The sequence below is a fragment of the Delphinapterus leucas genome, chromosome 13, assembly GCF_059928025.1.
Source record: "Delphinapterus leucas isolate spDelLeu-1000000601 "Yukka" chromosome 13, BTC_Dleu_Yukka2, whole genome shotgun sequence".
NCBI classification, from domain to species: domain Eukaryota; kingdom Metazoa; phylum Chordata; class Mammalia; order Artiodactyla; family Monodontidae; genus Delphinapterus; species Delphinapterus leucas.
Genome location: NC_143141.1, coordinates 17995523 through 18018111, shown reverse-complemented (window position 1 = coordinate 18018111; position 22589 = coordinate 17995523). Strand labels below are relative to the sequence as shown.

Below are 22589 nucleotides of genomic sequence, written 5' to 3'. Positions count from 1 at the left end.
CTCCCCAGTTAGACTAATTTTTGATATGCATTTGACTATCTGAAACATTTCTCTATTTATTTATCAAGTACCAATTTATTTATCTATAAGTTCTTCCTATGTAGAACTTATGGATAGAAATAATCATCAAAATAAAATCTAAATTGAAGAGAAGAGCTTCATTTTTTGCTTGAACAGTGTCAGGCTGTTTTGTCAATAATCTGTTGGCATGAGAAACTTATCTGACATCTTCATGATTTAGAAAACTATTGGAGGAGATTATTAAAGTTTTCAATACAAATCAGTTGTAAACAGATTTTGCTCTTTAGAAAACCTTATCACACTGTCAGTGAATGCATATTTTAAAAGAATCTGAATTTCATTGGAATATGTACATGCCTGATGTTTGAGTCTACCTCTCTCAATTGAAGTGGATTATCATTAGAATACTTGGCCCAGATCAGTCTGGCAAGAAAGTCTCTTGTTCAGTAAACCTCCTTTCTCCACTGAAATCTATAAATATTCTCTTCATTAAAATTTATGAAAAGACTCATCTGTCTTAAATATTTGCTAATATTAGTCATGGTTAAACCTTTGCATTTCAAAATTTCCTCCCTCTCTGTCTTATCCTCTCTCTCATAAAAGAAAAAAAAAATCAAAAGCTTGAGTTCTACTTAAGTTCTGTGGTACTGCAAAAATACTGAAATACAATAGAAATGGACAGAATAGTATCATCATCGAATAATAAAGATGGAGCTGGAATTTCCTCTGTTTTTAACCTAATAACCCAAGGGTCTATTTCTGATGAAACAGGCCACAGAGTTACTCCTGGTGTTAAACATGATCTCATAGTCATACAAATCAGAGTAAGAATGTTTTTAGAGGAAAATTAGATTTGTGGACTCATAAGATTAATATTGTATATTGAGACAATCAAATATATATCTATCAAATCTTATTTCATAGTTATATGAAGGCATGTAGCCCAGGAAATTAACTCATTTCACTAGTTAGGGGATACATGTTGATATTAGAGTTAAGAGAAATTATTTAACCTCACATAATATTATGTGGTATCTGGGAACATGACCTGATGGAAATAACTTTCTTGTTGTTTATATAGCTTTATGCAATCATAAACATGAAAAACCAAACCCTCAAAATAGCCCAATAAGTTGTTTTCTGCTTTATCATTATCATTATTATTATTATTAGTTTGCTTGTTTTTTCTTTTTAGGAAACTGAAAGAGGTATAGCTGTCATTTATCCTACTGGTTACCTAAACCTTTAAATTGAAAAGATATAACATTAAAAAAAATATTTCATTAAGTTCTAACACTTTAAAAGGCATACAACCTAGATACTCTATTTGAGGTTGCAATCAGGGATAAGACTCTTGTCCAGTTATCCACTCATTCTACCTCTGTTGTCCCCTTATCACTAGAACTTCATGCAACAGTGTTTGTAAACCTTAACATATCACAGTTTTCTTATTTACTATATAAAGAAAGTGAGAATCAGCATGAGTGATGAAACTAGAGTGTATCTCAGGTACATTTACAAATACCTTTGCTTATGCTGCTCTTATAGAAAGAACACTTTCATTCTGTCTATTTGCATCAATATTCAACCATCAACAGATCTTCTGATAATGAAAGTAAGATATCCTGCTATTTCTCTTACCTGGTATAAAGAACAGTTCTACCACTCACAAAAGTGTTTTAAATATAGGTTTTGTGCAGTACCATCTTATTTAAACACAAGCTGATTCAATAAATTGTTGCTGTATCAGAAGTAACACTGAAATACTCACAGGATCAAGCCGGTTTGTCTTTCAGAGGTAAAGCCTAAAGAGTGATAGGCTTTTCACCTTTTAAAGAGATATGTCCCTGCCCATTTTTCAAAACATTCAACTCTCTCTTTGTTCATTAGTTGTTTCTTCCAATTTTGATAGGCATACCCTAAATACAATAATAAATGACTGGTTAGCCTCAGAGTAAGCAGACAGCAACAAGTTGTTGGAAAGTTTGTGTCCCATCAAAAGGCAGTGGCAGCTACGTATTTCACCTGGTTGTTATCAAGTTGGAATTGAGACCAAATTTTGGCCAACTCCTCATATATTTTCAAATCAGACCAGAAATTTAGATTTTAATAAGAAATCTAAATTTTTTTGATAGTAGCCAATGTATATGTGTTTAACATTTTACAGTCTAACACTACATATGTCATATATTATATCTCAATGAACCAAATATAGTCTGTGAAACACTACTTTGGAACATCTTCAAATTGTATTTACTTAATCACAGGCACTAAAACAATTAATCCATTCAACAAATAGTGAACATACTGTCAGCATTTTTTGTAATTGATTTACACATATTTTTTTAATCAGTTGTTTCCAAAATTCTGTGATTTAGTGTTTTCCTTATTCCTATAAGAAATGGGAGAAATTGGAATCACAGAGAGGTTAAGAGTTGTTCTGTTAGTACAAGAATAAGTGTTACAAGAAACAAACCAAACATGTATAATGAGTACTATATATTGTACCCAGTAGAAGTTAATATCTCACATAAGTAAACTCCAAATGACTGCTTCAGTTAGATGAGCAGCTCCCTCAAACAATGATTCAGGGACACAGGTTTCTTCTTTCTTGTAGCTTATCTTCAAATCCTGAGTTCCAAGTTCATTTCACTTATCATAAGCAAACTGGTGGACAAAGAAAGGCCATAGAAGACCATAAGCAATAGGTTTCTATGATTCAGCCAAGAACTGGGACTGGTGTCAAGTAAGGAGAGAAAATGAACTAGATGAAAATAAAGTCGTTCTCTATCACAGTCAGTCAATATCAGAATCAAGAGATGGATCCAAACAAGCTATGTTCAAGTCCTGCATTCTTACTGTATGCTGGTTATTAAAATAGGTTATATAGTACAAAACACAGGGCTTTCATTCTTGTAGAGAAGGCAGTTAGGAACATGTGGACATGGTGGGTGTGTATATATGTTTATATGTCTGTAGATATAGATATGGATATAGATATAGATATTCCCATCTGTATCTCATGAATCAGGTACCCTGATCCTGAAACTGAAGCATAAGGTAAATCCTGGGAAGAATGCAGTTTCCTTAGTAAAAAAGGAAAAATTACAGGCACAAGAAACAACATTTGTGAAAAATAAAATAGTACATAAAAAACATTTAAGTTTAAAAGGCTATATAACTGGATTAGAAAGCAAAAAACAAACAAACAAAAAACAAACAAGGTGAGAGCAATGAGAAACAAGGCTGTATAGAAAATCAAATGATATGGAGCTCAACATATCTTATACTAAGGAAGTCAATTTTCACCCTAAGATCAATTAAGCCCATTAAATAATTCAAAAAGAGAAATAAAGTAACAGATTTGGTTATGAAAATATTTATTCTGACAATCGGAGCCTCCTCATTCCTCTATTCGGTGTAGGATAAATTTTCTTCTGGAGAAGAAACAAAATTGTCCTACAGCCCCAATTTCAACAAGAAATTTTATCATTGCTTCAAGCCTTCTCTTTTCTTAAGAACTTTAATTGTCAAAAAATGTTTTTTCAGGCAATAATAGTATTTATGCTGCCAATTTACAATGAGATACAGAGATGACTAATTTTTTAAATAGAATGGGAGAGTAAACATTTAATAAATGTAGTGGATGTATAGAAAATGCCTAATGATTCTTAGATATAATTATTTCACTCAATTGAAAATGTAAAGTAACAACTGGATAATTTTGCTGAGAGATCTGAAGAGAGTCCCGGGCTAAATATACAAACATAGATATTCTGAACATATAGATGGCTCCCTGGACTTTATAAGTTGTCTAACCATCATCAGCCCCCTATTCAGACCGTACCATAGCAACAATCTAGTCCAATGATCTATCTTTCCCCAAAGAACCCATGGAAATCAGTGAAAGCTGACCCATCTCTAGTTCCTGGGAAACATATCAGTTAATCCAAACTTCTAAAGTAATCATGATAATCTCAGCCACTTTGCCCCAGATAGATGTCAGAGCTCAGAATTAAGGAAATCAGCTAATAGTATTACCTTGGAAAGATAATTTGTGCTAGGATACAGAGAAATCTAAATTGACTCAATTACATTGATTAGAAGAGGTTTTATTCCTTAGTTAATGGGGATACCCTGTCTCTTACCCCTCTGCACATGAACAGGGTAGCAAATTTTCACAACTGTTATTTGTCATCTTTGTAACCATGAGGAAATCTAGCCTGAAAGACAAGAGATGAGAGAATAACAGAAACAGGGATGCAGCCTTGGTCATGGACCTGGAAATATCACCCTATTTGAAGGCTTTTGAGTCTGGATTTCTCTTAAAATAGGTAATAAATGAAGACATCAATGTATATGGCATTACATAGGAAGAACATGAAGAATAAAACAATAAAATACAGAAAAATCTAGGGTGTTAGGTGCATAGAATTATACTCACTTTTGATCCAACTCTGAGGATATATGACTCATTATAGAAGCATATGTACAATTAAAATTATAAAAGTATTGGTGAGATGTAAACCAAAACATCTATATCTGAAAACCTACTCATTTCTCTCTAAACATTAGCTATCATGACAATGACCCTGGAATTTTGGTAGCATCTATGTTTATTACAGCAGTAATGCCTAAGTGCTCTGGTACAGAAAACAAAAATAACTTTGGGGTAACTGCATAGTGTTTCACTTCCCCTACTTGTACTGTCAAATGTTACGACAGCAGTGTAATATTATTCTCAGAAAGGCGAAACAAAATAAAACATGACACTAATAATGTTATGTTTAATTCATGGTAATTTGATGTTCTTATTTTTTATGATCAGAATAAAATAGCTTGTGTAAGATAATACATTTGATTCATTTTGTACCAAGTCTTCTTTATTATGAGGCCTATAAAAGCATCAAATAATTACAACAAACAATTTAGTTGGAACTTATTACTACAAATAACTTCTAAATTGAAATGTTAGCTTCAATAATTTCAGAAAATAGCAACAACAAAGAATGCATAGTACTTTAAACATCCTGTGGGAAGAGTTACCATGCTGTTATGCCCACATTTAAAAAAATCTCTTCAAGATGTCCAGTTAGGACTGAAAGGGTAGAGATCCATTTCATCACTATAGTTATTTTTCTCCCCTTTGACAATTGCCTGTTCAGTTGTCATCATATTGCCTGCTCCAAAATATGTAGTATATTTTACTAAAATATACACAACATTGAGTTTTCTTTTAGGTGTTCTGGGAGCAGAACCTTTCTATAAGTCCTAGATAGAGGTTTTTGCCTTGAGGGGTCAAAGGGGTAAGAGAATTCATGAGATGTGAGAGGTTCAATAATGCAAATTTTAAGTACCCAGGAAGACATGAGGAAAACCTTCCTAAAACATGGAATATGCTCTGCCATTATTGAGACACGGTTATTATTTAATCATGATCACATTGCAATGGTGCCTGGAAAAATATTTTGAAGTGGTGAAAATCGTTGGTCAGGAAACAGTTTGTATGATTAGAATAATTTACTAAATCAAATGGATTTCAGTAGAAACTGAGTTCTATTTATCTTAGAATCACAAAATGAGGCCAAATATATGAAATTCCATGAATTGCTTGTATTCTTTAAACATGTCTTCAAGTAAATTAAAAAAATAAAACTTTATTTTCCTCTGCCTCAATGATTAAATCTGTGCATAGTTAATCTTGGTAGAATCAATAAATAAAGTATATCTCTGTAAAGAATTACTACTCACCAACTTCTGTATTCCGGGTTTCTATATTGTGGGCTCAGTGAAACTTTTAGTGGAAGGAAAACAACATGAAGGGATTGTTTGGCTATTATCGAAAAATAAAATGATAAATGTTGGTGAGAATGTACAGAAAAGGGAACGCTGTGTACTGTTCATGGATGTAAAATGGTACAGCAACTATGGAAAACAATATGGAGGTTCCTCAAAAACTTAAAAATAGAACTACTGTGTGATCCAGGAATCCTTCTCTGGGTACATATACAAAAAAATAAATCAGTACTTTGAAGAGATACCTGAATTCCTGTGTTCATTGCAACATTATTCACAATAGCCAAGATATGGAAACAGCCAAGGTGTCCACCTATGCATGAATGGATGAAGAAAATGTGATGTGATATATATATATATATATATATATATATATATGTATATATATATGTATATATATGTATAAAATTCTACCTTTAAAAAACAGGAGATCCTGTCATTTACAACAACATCGATGAACTTGGAAGACATCATGCTAAGTGAAATAAGCCAGACACCGAAAGAAAAATACTTAATTATCACACTTATGTGTGTAATCTAAGAAAGCTGACTACATAGGAGCCAAGTAGAATGGTGGTTACCAGGGGCAGGGAGGTGGGCGAAATAGGGAGATGTTGGTCAAAGGGTACAAAGTTGCAGTTATGTAAAATGAATAAGTTCTAGAGTATAGCATGGTGACTATATTTAATAATGCTGTATTGTATACTGGAAATTTGCTGAGAGTAGATCTGAGGTGTCTTTACCAATAAATGAATGAATGAGTGAATGAATGAATAATAAAGATACTATGTGAGCACATGGATATGTTAATTAGCTAGACTAGTAATAATTTCACTGTGTGTATGTGCATCAAAACATAATGTTGGGGGCTTCCCTGGTGGTGCAGTGGTTGAGAGTCCGCCTGCCGTTGCAGGGGACACGGGTTCGTGCCCCTGTCCGGGAAGATCCCACATGCCATGGAGTAGCTGGGCCCATGAGCCATGGCCGCTGAGCCTGCGCATCCAGAGCCTGTGCTCCGCAAAAGGAGAGGCCACAACAGTGAGAGGCCTGCGTACCACAAAAGCAAAACAAAACAAAACAAAACAAAAACATAATGTTGTACACTTAAAATATAATTTTTATTAAAAAATAACAGAACAGAATAAAATGGAATGGCAAGTATTAATACTTAACACAGCGATTCCTAATTTAAACTGAGGTAGCTCTAGGTATTATTATTATTTCTTTTCTTTTAATGATTAATATGATATAGGCTAGTTCTAGTGTATACATTGTAAGAACATTCTTATTAAAATTCCTTTCTTTTCTGTGACCTCCAATGACTTCTTTTTAACCTGGCATAGCAAATTGCTTCTGAAGTTCTTAAGATAAATAGGCTAGACATTTAAAATTAAAATACCATCATTTGTAATTACCTAGTCACATATTATGTTCTTTCAGAATCACTTATTATAATACAATTGAGATGATGAGCCTCCAACACTTACCCAGCATTACTATTTGACCTTTGTCTTACTCTAATTAATGTATATGAGATTGTAATGAACAGTTTTGATTATTCAAATTATATTTTCAAATCTTATACACATTACTAGTTCTAGTCTCTATAATTGGGAGGCTATAAGCCTGAACTCTTCTAGGCACATTAGAGGAAAACAGTCAATTTTCAATACTGCCTTTCTTTGTTGTTGTAATCATTACCCCCGTGACACGTACTTATATTTAGCCTCAAATGTAATTTTAAAAATCACCTACAATTGATTTATTTAAGTAAAAATTAAAGGAGAAAAGGACAATGGGAATTGGGCTCCTTCAAGTCGTTTACATATATTATCTCCTCTCCTTCATAGCACTATGGAATATGGTACTATTATAAGGGTACTGTTATCTTCTTCATTATAAATAATGAAGTGAGCCACAGCAATATTAAAGGAATAACTTCAAATAACACTGTATATGGTAGAGTCAGGTTTCATAATGTATGATCTTAACCATCATGGCACATTGAAATTCATTGATAAACTAAAAATGTGTGTATGTTTATATAAAAATAATCACAAAAAAAGGCAATGTGAAAAAATTCCTGCTTCATTCTTCTATTCCTACTATTCCTCCTGAGTTTAAATCACAGATACAAATATTTAGCCCTCTAAATATTTTATGGTGTAATATTGTGCAAAATATACACAGATTAGAATATTTTATGCATGTTCCTTTTTTTTTTTTTTTGTGGCACACGGGCCTCTCACTGTTGTGGCCTCTCCCGTTGCGGAGCACAGGCTCCGGACGCACAGGCTCAGCGGCATGGTTCATGGGCCCAGACGCTCCGTGGCATGTGGAATCTTCCCGGACCGGGGCGTGAACCTGTGTCCCCTGCATCGGCAGGTGGACTCTCAACCACTGCGCCACCAGGGAAGCCCGCATGTTCCCTTTTACATAAACTGAATCATGAAAACATATTTATCTTTTATCACATAAATAGTATAAAGATCACAGAGCCCTTTTTCATATTTTGAATTAGCACATTGGTTTCCATTGTGTAGATTCATTGCAATTTACCAATGGATATAGACTTAAACTTCTCAAAATTCTAAAATGAACCTACTGCTGTAAAACATCTAGAAATCATTTTTGTAGCCCTGGTAATATCACTTTTCAATGTGTAGCTAATATCCCAAAACAATAAGAGCAATCTTAGTGTACAGATTTTATAAGGAGGCTATAAATAAAATTTCCTGAGAGATTAAAAAAAGCTCTTAAAGCATTACTGAAAAGAGTACATTCTAAAATCTGGAAAAATGGTGTCTTGGGTTTTAATGATTGCATAAGTATGGACACTTGGGCCCATTCCTGATGGCTTAATTGTAAAAGAATCATGTATAACGCCTACAGCTTTTGAGAAATAGAGAATTAGAAAATGTATCCTCATCAAGAAAAGAAGAGGGCACAGAGATTTGACTAAGTCATTTTTGATGCTGGGTGGGAAGAATACCAAAATAATATTTTCTGGAGATATTTTTATAACTGTAACCTGATCCTTATAAAAAATTGTGACAAAGTGAGAGAGTGGCATGGACATATATACACTACCAAACATAAAATAGATAGCTAGTGGGAAGCAGCCGCATGGCACAGGGAGATCAGCTCAGTGTTTTGTGACCACCTAGAGGGGTGGGATAGGGAGGGTGGGAGGGAGGAAGATGCAAGAGGGAAGAGATATGGGAGCATATGTATAACTGATTCACTTTGTTATAAAGCAGAAATTAACACACCATTGTAAAGCAATTATACTCCAATAAATATGTTAAAAAAATTGAGATATGAATGTACACAACCCTGTTTTCCAGCACTCTTCAAGCTAAATATTTAGGTAACATTAACTTAAAATAAGGCCAAGTATATAGTAACTGCTGCTCAAAACTTTATACATATAATTCAGTAGTTCTGAGAGAAGGAAACATTTTCAGAGAACATAACTTTCTCTCATTTAGACCCTTATGAAATCAGTTAACTAAAAACAAGAGGAAAGGGGTTAAAAAAAAAAAAGGACTCAACATGAAATAATCAAACATCATAATGTTAGTATTGTCTAGTACATAATATAAAAGTTTATATATAAAATATTTTAAATTGCAAATGTAAAATTTAAAAGACAGTAAAAATTATTATTGAGACAATTTATAAACGAAACTAAACTTTCACTCAATAGTGGGATAATAAAAAATAAATAATTCTAAGTGAGATAATACAAATAAAGGAAAATGTTATCGTATGAAAGAATAAGCTGCCCAGAAAATGGTGGAAAAATATAAGGATGTAAGAAAGTGGTTGAAGCAAAACATATACTGACTGTTACAAAACAATAACAACAATGATGAAGTACATTGCATTATTTATTAACATATGTTCTTCCACATGTACAATAAAATTATAAAGAAAATATATAAATTTAAATAAGTTTTATAAATACTAGCAAAGATAGGAAAAAGATAAAAAAGTAACTAAAAAATCTAAGTGGGAAAAAAGTTTAAAATGTAAGTAAAAATAGTAGATATAAAAATGAAAAAAATAAGGTGATAGATATAATTCAAAATATATCAGCAACCATAATACATAAATATGTACTAAAATATATAACTAAGGGGTTTGATTAAAATCTTCATAGTATTTATGAAAAGATAAGAACATAAAATTTTTGAAAAAAAGGTATTTTTAATTCTAACCAAACACTAATGTTGTAGCTCTAATGGAGAAATACAGACTTTATGTTAAAAAGTATTATTAGAGTTAAGAGCATCATTTGGTAATAGCAAAGTTTCAGTTCATCAAAATATAACATAAATTTGCATACATCTGCTTAAAAAAAGAGCAAAATGACATCATTTTAATTAATTAATGATAAATTTGTCTTTATAATGGAAAGTATTTTAACAACATTTCTTGTTAATTCATAGATTTAATAAATTAGTAAGGATATAGGAAATTTGAAGAACACAGTAAACAAACTTAATAAACAAATAGTGAATACATACTCTTCAAAATAATAAAATAGCATGTTAAAAACAAACTGTATAATAGGACATAAGTCAATTCTTGACAAATTTCTAAAAATCAGCATTATATAGGCAACTTTTCTAACAAAAATTCAATGAGCAGAGAGATTGAAAGAGAGAATAAACTTTAAAACTCTATTGACTTGAAAATTTTTTAAATATACGTTTCTAGGTAAACTGCCAGAATATAAATTGTAGCAGAGATGTAATGGAAAATAATAATTGAAAAAATCATATAAGAGCAATATTTTATTAGAATATGTATATTTATCTGATAATAAAATCCATACAATAAGAACAAATATTAAGTATAATTCTTTTGGATAAAAATTATAAATCATTATTGAAAATCAGTTGAAAAAAATCTAAGTAAACAAAAATTAAAGTTCATATGAAGATATGAAGATTCAATAAAAATAAAATATCACAATATTCAATAATAGTATATAAATCCAATACATGTCCTTTCAAAATTCAGGTGGAAATTTTTGTTGCAAAACTGATATAACTATTTCAAAAAACACAGGAGGTTGCAGTTCCCAATTTTAAAACAAGTTAAAGTATTTGTTCTTGTACATATCAAAATTAGGTATTAGTATTATGGTACTGGGGCACAGATAAATAGACAAGGCATTAAAAATAAAGAGCCCTATGTACAGATAAATGGACACATCATATATGACAGCTGTATTATTATTTCTCCAGAGGAAAAAGATATACTGTTCAATAAATTGTATTGGTACAATTGACATCCATTTCAAAAAAAACATTAAATTAAATATAATCTTTACAACACAACAAAAATATCAGCAGTATTAAAAACGTGAATATGAAAGGAATATTTAAAATTTGTATGAAAATATAAGAAATATTTCTGAAATTTGAGAATATGAAAAATTTAGTTAAACAAAATTTAGCAAAAAATATTATACATAAATACATGCATACATATACATATATAATTAAACTAGGTTAAATTAGTACTTTTTTTCAAAAACAGTATATAAATATGTAAAAATTAACACTGGGAGACAGTAGGCAAAGATATTTAAAATGCATATAATTGACAAAGCATGAGTGTTTAATGGTGGATAAATGACAGATGACAGATAATAGATAGACAGATAGATAGGAGCTCTACAAATCAATGACTGCAATATAAACAGGCTAATTGTAAAAGAGGTAGAATCTATCAACAGGCATATCATCCAAGAAGAAATACCAATGATGTTTAACAAACTTTCAAAAGATGTTCCACATTACTAGTGGTAAGAAAAATGCTAAATAAAGCCAAACATAAACTTTCAAATGCATAAGATTTGCAAAAGCATTATAAACTCTGACAGTCAGCAATTCTTTTAATATGTGTAAGAAAAGTAACACATACACTGGCATTGAGTGTATAAACTTTGGAAAATACAATTTGGCAGTATATAATAATGTTGGCGATGAGTGTGTGCTATGGTTAGCATCTTACACTCAATGCAAAGGAGGGAAAGTCTTGTGCATGTAAATGAGAAAATATATAAAATTTTTATCTATAATTCAAATTAAAAGAATTATTGTGGTACACTGCTAAGGAGTCTGACTCTGTACACTTCACAACCCCTCATTGCTCTACAGGAAATAAACTCTTTTAAGTTGACATTAAAGGAAGGAGAGCAATTAGAAAGTATGACAGTGACTACCATTATTGACTATGAAATGTAAATTGCATGTGGCTGGAAATAAAGGCATGAAAGCAATGATAGAAAGCTAAAACTTCCTCAGACTAATTGATCGTGGTCATTTTAAAGGTCATTAGAGTCAGAACATCAGTGAGAGAAAGAAAAATTGTGATGGTCACAAATTGGGATACTTGAGATAAAAATAACGTAGTGTTGTAGCTGTTGGTAATGTCATATTCTAGGGCTTATCTATTATGGAGTAGGTGAACTAGAGTGAAGGGCATCATCATTGGAGGAGAAGAGGTTAGTGAACCAAGAGAGCAGGTTACTGAAAAGATTATCTACATAGAGACTAAAATCATCAATAATTACAATAGAAATGTTGGGAAGAAGAAAGATGAGATATGAGATAATTTTTTTAAAAGATGAAGGGAAGTGACTCTGGAGCCACTAGATGATTATGAGTTCAAGTTCTTCTGAGTTAAATTATATATTTTTTCCTATGTAAACAAAGGTGAATTAAAATTTAGTAATTTATTAATAAGTTAACTTAAAAAGTGAATTATGCCATCTGCCATCTTTCATAACTAAACTAGTTGAAGGGATGTAATACAATCCACATTCTCTTGTCCATCCACATTTTGCAAAAATTATGGTCTTGATTTTTATTACCTTCTATATTAATAACATTTACTTCAGCAGAAAAATACATTGAGTACTAGATAATGTAAATAAATAATTAAGAATAAAGAAGCAAGATAAAGACAATGCTAGTAGTGCTAAAATAGACACACATAATCCAATATTATAAGCACCATCTTAAACCTTTTATAGATATTGTCTCATTTAATCCTTATAGCAAATATATTATTGTACCTCCATATATGCCATAAGTAAAACTTTCTGAACTAAAAATCACAAAGTACATATATTTTCATTCTATTAACTCGAGGATATTTAAGACTATGGATATGAGATTTTTCATATAATAGTTTTAAAATGTAAAAGCTTAAGTCTTCCTACACTGGGTCAAAAGAGTATCTTTAAGCTTCAATCAGGTTTAAAACATTGACTCTGTAATTGGGGCAAATGAAGGCAGAATGTTTTTTGTCAGGAAAGATGAAAGTAAGCTATTGGGGAATTTTTATATTGCTCCATTCTTTTCAGTTTTCAGTAATGATGAAAGTTGTTCATTTTTTTTTTTTGCCAGGAAAGTACAAATTAAAACTACATGGTGCTAGATATAGAAAACTTGCCACCTCATTTAATTTGGCAATCCATTTGTAATGAAAGATCTAAAAGCAAAATGCAAAATGTTAATTGGAATACAAATGAAACTGTGTAATATTATTACTCCAGATATGTTTTAATTTTACATGGATTGATGACATAGGACACTGTAATGGAGTTCCGTGTTATTGAAATATAATTCAATTGATGAACTCCCCCAAGCTACATTTCCCACCAATTCTAAAAATGCATTTCCAGTGAAAACTAAGTGATGAAATTGAATTGATTGGGAGCATGATTGTTCTTTGTATACAAGTGAGCCATTTTATTTATCCCCAAAGTAAAAATGTATGTTTCCTGCACCATTAATTGGTTGGGGAAAAATATCATTTTTATAAATTCTACATGTTTGCCTTGAACCCTCTATAAATTATGGCTTTGAAGTTTTGTTCTTACATTTTTTATTTAACCTTGTGATTAGTCCCTTATTTTTTGTTTTTTCTTAACTTGTTCCTCTTCGGTGTCACTCTGACTGCTCACACTAAGAAGAAAATGAAATATCAGGAATTGGTTTAAATTTACCAGGATTTGGACATATAAACCATTTACTTACAAATGGTCCCTAAAATGAAAAAAAAAATTAAATTGTCCCATCTAAAAATCTGCCTAATTTCCACTACTGAAAAATAAGTAGATGGGGTATAGAATAACTTAGGTCAGCTGTATTTGGCTCACACACTGTGACAGGTAGTAACCTAAACCCATTAAATGAGTTATTTTTGTAGTCTTTACAATAGCCTTAGGTAGTAGATACTGTTGGAGTTCCCATAAAATGGCTGAAAAAAAATGATGTTTAGATAAATTAAATACTTTGCCTCAGGTCACATAATAAGTAGATGGAGAAGATAAATTTCAAACCCAAGTCTATCTGATATTTTAAACTATAGCATTGGAGAAAAATGAATCTATCAATAGTGATATTGCCAGGGAATTAAAAATCTCACTTACAATGCACGCCTGCATAGTGGCCAAAAACAAACAAACAAACAAACAAAAAAGATGTAACTGATAAAAATTTGACGAGACAAAATAAAGACAAATGTTAATGGTTACATAAAACAGAAAACAATGCAGTAAATTCCCAGAGAAATTGGTATGAACTAATCCCAGCACTTTGTATTTGGTATGAAATCACAAAGTGAAAGTTAGAAGCGTCCCTCAACAGATCGAGAGTTCAAGCCTGTCTAAGAACCATTCCTGCACTGCTTAAAACTTAGTCACCTTGAGTCTTTGACAGACATATTCTTTAAGATTGTAAGATACATAATGTATAAATTTGGGGAAAGTAATATCTCTGTATTTTTCTCACAAGGTTCAACCCACTGAGGATGAAATGAATTACTGTTTGCCAAGTATGTTTTGAGTCGTAAGAAAATACATGCATGAACATACATAGAGAGATATTCCACAGCACTAATTAGCCCATTTTATCCCTTCATATTCTATCTACCACTCTCCAAAAGCTGTTCTTTTACTACCCAGTAACATACTTTACACAAACACTACTCCTGGTCAGCAACCTGATATTCAAAACTAATCATGGAATGAGAATTTTACAAAATGATAGCTCCAAGCTTTCATTTTTTCTCTTTTAAGAAAGTGGATTCAAGAGAATAGCAATTATAAAAAGCAGTTATGAGGTTTTCCACCCTTAATGTCACTCTGCTATTGCATAGACCAAACTATGATTATCCAAATGGCATGTTTAGGACCTTCATGGACATACACTTCTTATGTGGCAGGAAGTAGATAATGAGCGTAAAATGGGCAGTTGGTACAGTGGGATATCCAACTGAGGTATAATTATATCAGAACAGACCAACTACCCAAGTGTAGGTGTTGATGTTTAGTTTCAGTTTTGACACGTGAATTGCTTGGAAGTTATTATTTCCATCCTCACAACAAGAAAGACAAGTTAAAAGTAAATAACTTTCATGCACCCATCTTAAAACTGAGTTTACAGAGCAAATTGCCTCCCCAAACTCTGGATAGACAGGTGCATTCTGAGAGTCACAGCCAAAATGTACTTACTTGGAGCAGAAACTGCTGGAGCCTTCAGCTGGTCGACACACCTAAATGATAAATTGATGAAGTTTAAATGAAGAATAGATTGAGACTGAGAAAGTCCTGGAAACTACAGTTTTAGGGATGCCTTCACACTTTCATGGGCATTACCTCTATGATTCTTGGAGTTTCTTGTGGTGAAGAGCCAAGAAAAATCAGATTATGGCAGCGGGGTGAAGGGAGTATTCTCCATCACAAAGATCTAATCTCCAAGTAAACACATTATGAGCCTTGTCCAAGAGCTATGGGAGAAGGGCATTCCTCTCATTCTAGCAACTTCTAGATTTCCTTTCTCATCAGTGGAGAAGGAAGAAACTATAAAATAAGAAATAATTGTGAAAATCATAGGGCAGAGACTGGTGCTCGCTAAAAGCTTGAGATTCAATTAGAACATTATAGAATGCTTCCCCTTATCATACCTTACCACCATATTCCAGTATAGTAATAGTGGATTTCAGATTAAAGAATTTCAAGACACAGACTCTCTCTGAGGCGTACTGAGAAAACTCAAATCAAGAGAGGAGACAAGGGCTTCCCTGGTGGTGCAGTGGTTGAGAGTCCGCCTGCCGATGCAGGGGACACGGGTTTGTGCCCCGGTCCAGGAAGATCCCACATGCTGCGGAGCGGTTGGGCCCGTGAGTCATGGCCACTGAGCCTGCGCATCGGGAGCCTGTGCTCCACAACGGGAGAGACCACAACAGTGAGAGGCCCGCGGACCATAAAAAAAATTTTTTTAAAAATAAAAAGAGAGAGGAGACAAAAACAAGGACACTAGAGGATTTTGTGTGCTCTGGAAACTATAGCTAAAACAAATATAAAACAAAGTCAAAGTACTAGCCTAAATAGAAGGTCCTATTACTTGATACAACATGTATAGTTTTTAAGAACAACAACAACAAAATTACAAAGCACACCAATTCAAGAATGAAACAGAATCTGAAAGGTAAAACTAGCATCAGAACCAACTGAGGTATGACACAGATGATGACATTAACAGACAAGGAAATTGAAATAATAATGATACGTATGTTCAGGACTTTAATAGAAAAGGTAGACAAAATGCACAAGCAGAAAGATTGGGCACTGGGCAGTAACTGTAGCCAGGTCAGCTTTGATGAGTGGAAGTTCATGTTACTGAGCTCATCATTGAAGCCATGAGTACATTGGGAAATGAAAAGAATGGCTCTGGAAGGAGACTGACTGAGTTTTATAGGACAGCTCATCTAATCCACTTGACTATTAAAATCCTGCTCTGCTGAGGTCACACATTGGTTATCATTCACATGGGATACAGATATCTTTACAATTTGGCCCGTTCAGAGATGTCAATTAATATACCTCTTTCACAGATATCCTTGTTGGCACTTTACTAATTTTATTCCTTCCAAGTCCTTGATCTTCTAGCCAAACTTTTGGTCACAGCCATGAATCAGTGTAAACTCATACCTTTGGTCATTTCACCTTCCAGGCAAAATAAACAAACAACTGCACTGCTCAAATTATGCTCACTAGAAGGATTTTGCTTCATCCATGTCCTTTAAGGATGTCACAGAGAGAGGCTGTAGTAATACCACTGGAAGCTTTTGGGTGGTACCTGCATATCATGCAGAACTACCTGTAAATCAGGCCCAAATTTCCTCTTCCTCAACTGGTCATAGGGAACTCTAAATGAGAACATAGGTATTGGCTGGGAGAGAGAAGATAATGTAGCAGGTGTAGGGGCCCTAGGCATACAGGGCACTTCCTCATGTACCTTGCTGTGCCTTCAGGACCTACTTAAGTCTGATCTTTTATATACTACTTCCATTTGAAAATGGAGTGCTACTGTACATGCCCAAATTTATGACTTAATGGGTCAGAAAACACCAAGCTCAGGTCACATGGTAACATGGAGACTTGTGGTAAAACTTTTAGTCTCTACTAATGTCAGTAGTAAACCAAAGGCTGCTTCTCAAAAGGAAAGTAGTTTTACACATAAAATGGTGGGGCTTTGCTACAAAATCTTAAGAAGCCTGTGCTGTGACTCATCTATAGGGGAGACCAAAGGATCCAAATAGAGTCTCTATCTACCACCGACATTCCAAGTACTATAGAATCTTCTGGATAAAAGGGCCCAACTGGCAGATCAGCTTGCATAGCAGTTTGAACTGGTTGCAGAGCCTTCCCATCTCCTGGGCCCCACTCTAAACTAGCGGCTTTTTGGACCACTATGGCAGGAGTAGCACACCTGAATGAGAATTATGTTATTTCCAAAATCCAAAGAGGTCCACTAGTTACTGAGTGAGTATTTTGGGTTACAGGAAGGGCCAGTGCAGTGACTTATTCTTTATATTCCTCACCTTAGAAGAAATATCTGAAGATACTCCACTCCACTGGGTCCCCAGAAATTCCACTGAGGTGAAAGTTCTCTGAATTTTTCTAGAATTTATTTCCCATTTTCTGACATGTAATTGTTTTCCCATTATGTCTAGAATAGTTGCTACTTCTTGCTAACTAAGTCCTATCAGCATACCACCATCAATGCTACATATCAGTGTGATGTCATTTGGAAGGGATAGGTGATGAAGTTCCTTCTAGACTAAATTGTGGTATAGGGATGGAGAGTGATATACCTCTGAAGTAGAACACTACACTAAAAGTATATTGTTAGTTAGTCATCTGAAAGAAAACTGTTTCTGGAGATTTTTACTAACAAGTATTGAGAAAAAAAATTTCAGATCAATAGCGGCAAACTAGGTACCAGGGGATATGCTAATTTGCTCAAGCAATGTATCCGTATCTGGGAAAGCAGCTGCAATTTCAGTCACTCCTGGTTAAGTGTATGGAAATCTATTCTCATTCTCCAAGATCCATCTGTTTTCTGCACAGGCCAAATAGGCAAATTGGATGGGGAAGCTGGGGGAATCACTACCTGTGCATCTCTCAAGTCATTTATGCTGGCACTAATCTCTGCAATCCCTTCAGGAATGTGTCATTGCCTTTGGTTTACTATTTTCTTATTTAGGTAGAGGCAGTTCTAGTTGTTTCCATTTATCCTTTCCAAAAATAAGTGTTCACTCACAGGCCAGACAAGGTAAACATTCTACCAGTTGGTGTATGTATCTATTACATTTATGCTACTTGGAATTGGGAAAGTAACCACAGGATGGGTTTGGCAATATACCGTATACACTGGGAGATGGACCACAGCTAAAACTCTGAGTATTTGACTTCTATAAGCCTCTTCTTTTACTGTTGGACCACAGAGATGTTTTGGGTCTCTTTGAATTAGTGTCAATTCAGTCAGTGTCTAGTAATCTCCCCCAAAACTTGAAAATATGAATAGTTCCCTTTTCAGAGTAAACAATCACCCTGATAAATGGTGACAGGTCTCTTTGGAAATTTTTAATAATTTTAACATATAAATTATAGCAGAGTGCTTCATGAATGGGACCCATCCTCTCCTTCGTTTAAGGGGTTTTGGGTCTATAAACTTCCTAAAGCCTGAGAATTGATAAAAGAACCATGGTTGTTTTGTTATTTCAAGTTAGATTTCTTATATCTAGCCTAGATTCATATACTTATACAGATAAGTAGCAATTATTAGACCGTCCATCTAGTTCTTTTATAGGAACACCACAATCACTAGCCAACAGCATAGGTCACTGTAACTTGAACTATTCTGACAACTACCTTGACTTAGCTATCCATTACAGAATGCTAAGCACGATCATCTTGGCTTTGATGATTCAGTGCTACCAGTTGGACCCTTGACAATTGCTATCTAATTTTCTCCACTGAATTTGGGGAAGTAAGCTGAATTGCAGAAGTTTCCACTGTAGTTTCTGACCAAAAAGAAGAGCGGCAACAGATGTCTTCAAGGATGATGGTGGCTTCCGTCACAAATTTATTTCTCACAGCCATGTTGAAAGGCATGTCCTTGGGAATTTCCAGAAGTGTGTAAGCAAGTCTTATATAATAAATCTGCTGTACTATTCCAATCTCCCTAAGACTTTGGATACTTTCCTGTAAAGGTTACCCAGGCAGTTCTAGCATTTCAACCTTATTTAGTGTAGACAAATTTTAGGTCCATGTTTCAGCCAACCAACCAAATAAGTAGTTAGAACCCTTTCTAATTGTCTTTCTAAAACTTTGAATATAGAATTCCTGCTTAGTGTGCCTACATAAATAGAATTGACCTGATCCAACTTTATCTTCCTTTCACCATTATGCCACATCCTTAATATCTATTCCCATATATATTACCCATATTTCTTTCCGTATAAATTGGAAACATCTTGTAGTTGCTTTCATGTGTAGCAACCCTTTTTGTAGCTTATACTTCCTATCTCACCCTTTGAGTCCTGCTGGTACTTCAGTTTAGACATAAGTCTAGAAGCAAAGAAAGGTGATGAGATTGGGTCCTGAAGAGAATCAGCAGTGTCTGGCAAGTTCAAGGGAAGCAATTACAGGTTCTTCAGATGAAGTAGAGTCGACCTCTTCAAACAGAGTTGGAAAGGCTACATCTATAGGGAAAGAAGACTCAGCAGAATTTAGGAGTTCTATATTCCCAGCTTCATTGGGCTCTTCACATATTTCCTCATTCTACTTTCCAGGATACCTTTCTGTCCTAATCAATGTCTTTACTTTAACAGTACACACTCTGCAAGGTTGGTCAATTTGGTTTTTGTTTTAAATTTTTTCCTCATTTTATTTATTTATTTATTCATTTTGGCAACACCACATGGCTTGCAGGATCTTAGTTCCCCAACCAGGGATCAAATCCAGGCCCTAGGCAGTGAGAGCATGGAGTTCTCTCCACTGGACTACCAGGGAATTCCCAGTCAATTTGTATTATATTTCAACCACATGCAGGTTGAGACTCTGGGTTTGGCCTTCAGAAAAATTCTAGCTTTTTATCTACAAGATATAGTTTCTTTCAGGGCAGACTTACAGATAATTTATGCCTTGAGTGGGGAATTTGAAATTTGAAGTCCTGAACTCATCATTTTTATTTCCCAAATTCATCCACACAAATAGACATAACCAGCTAACCTCAGTTTATACATCTTAGTTTTACTAATATCAATATGTTCTAAGGTATCAAATACTTGAGTTCCTGGAAACTTAGTCTTTACAAATATTTGATAAGGAGTATCTAGTGGTGATATTTTGTATATTTTTCTTGCCACATAATGACATGGATAAAACAGTGCCTTATTTACCACTGGAAATAGAATCATCAGTGCCTTTAAATCTAATCATATTAGATAACCAATGTCAGAAACCAAGATCAATTCATAAAACTTTCCCTTGTCAAGATTTTCTTGAACCACTCTACTAAAATTTGCATCAGTCACGGTTTCACTAGATAAACAGAACCAGTAGGATTACATAAAACACACACACACACACACACACACACACACGAATGAACTTACTCAATTCGTAAGAGATAGATGATAGATCTGCAATGATAATGTAAATAAGGTCAAAATAGAAAAAAAAATAGTAAGAAAAATCCAAAAAAAGATTAAAGCAGACTTTCTGGTAAGAAAAAGAAAATTAAAAGAGAAAATGATAGAGATGGTGATGATGTCACTGATAAACATAGTGAGAGAAAGAAATTTTGTAGGGTAATTTACTATATCAACGACCTGCCTGACAACAAGTGAGGTAGCTACTACTCAGCTAAGGTATCAGTGAGGATGAAAAGAAAAGTCTCAGTGTAGACAAAATTAAGAGATACACTTGGAAAAAATATAAACAGAAACACTACCCTTAGTAGGAATAATTAAATTTAATGTGAAATCATCTACAAAAGCAGAAGTATTGAGCAGAACTTCAAGATGGCAGAAGAGTAAGACATGGAGATCATCTTCCTCCCCACAAATACATCAGAAATACATCTACATGTGGAACAACTCCTACAGAACACCTACTGAATGCTGGCAGAAGACTTCAGACCTCCCAAAAGGCAAGAAACCCCCACATACCAGGATAGGGAAAAAGAAAAAAAAACAAAGACAAAAGAATAAGGATGGGACCTGCACCAATGGGAGGGAGCTGTGAAGGAGGAAAATTTTCCACACACTAGGAAGGCCCTTCATGGGCGGAGACTGTGGGTGGAGAAGGGGGGTAGCTTTGGAGCCACTGAAGAGAGTGCAGCAACAGGGATGTGGAGGGCAAAACAGAGAGATTCCCACACAGAGGATCAGTGTCGACCAGCACTCACCAGCCCGAGAGGCTTGTCTGCTCACCCGCTGGGGCGGGAGGAGGCTGGGAGATGAGGCTCGGGCTTCGGAGGTTGGATCCCAGGGAGAAGACTGGGGTTGGCTGTGTGATCACAGCTTGAAGGAGGCTAGTGAGCCACAGATAGCCAGGAGGGAGTCTGGGAAAAAGTCTGGACCTGCCGAAGAGGCAAGAGACTTTTTCTTGACTCATTGTTTCCTGGTGCAAGAGGAAAGGGGATTAAGAGTGCCACTTAACGGAGCTCCAAAGACAGGCACGAGCCAGGGCTCACAGCGTGGACCCCAGAGACGATCATAAGATGCTAAGGCTGCTGCTGTGGTGAATAAGAAGCCTGTGTGCAAGCACAGGTCACTATCCACACCTCCCCTCCCATGAGCCTGTGCAGCCTGCCACTACCAGGGTCCCATGATTCAGGGACAACTTCCTAGGGAGAGCACGTGGCATGCCTCAGGCTGGTGGAACATCACACCAGCCTCTGCTGCCACAGGCTCACCCCACACTCCATACCCCTCCCTCCCTGCCTGCCTGAGAGAACCAGAGCCCCCAAATCAGCTGCTACTGTGACTGTATCCTATCTGAGTGAAGAACAGATGTCTCAAGCGACCTACACACAGAGGCAGGTCCAAATCAAAAGCTGAATCCCAGGAGCTGTGTGAACAGAGAAGAGAAAGGGAAATCACTCCCAGCAGCCTCAGGAGCAGTGGATTAAATATCCAGAGCAAACTTGATGTACCCTGCATCTGTGGAATGCCTGAATAGACAACGAATCATCCCAAATTGAGGAGGTGGACTTTGGGAGCAATGATATATATTTTTTTGTCCCGATTTTTCCTTCTGTGAGTGTGTATGTACATGCTTCTGTGTGTGATTTTGCCTGTATAGCTTTGCTTTTACCATTGTCCTAGGGTTCTGTCTGTCGGGGTTTTTTTGTTTTGTTTTGTTTTTAGTATACTTTTTAACACTTGCT

At 34.6% G+C, this 22589-nt stretch overlaps 1 pseudogene; it reads right to left on the bottom strand.

Annotated features, from left to right (window-relative positions):
* Positions 1–17208: 17208 nt before the first annotated feature.
* LOC149747700 (uncharacterized) lies at positions 17209–18435 on the bottom strand (annotated as a pseudogene).
* Between the last annotated feature and the right edge of the window lie 4154 nt (positions 18436–22589).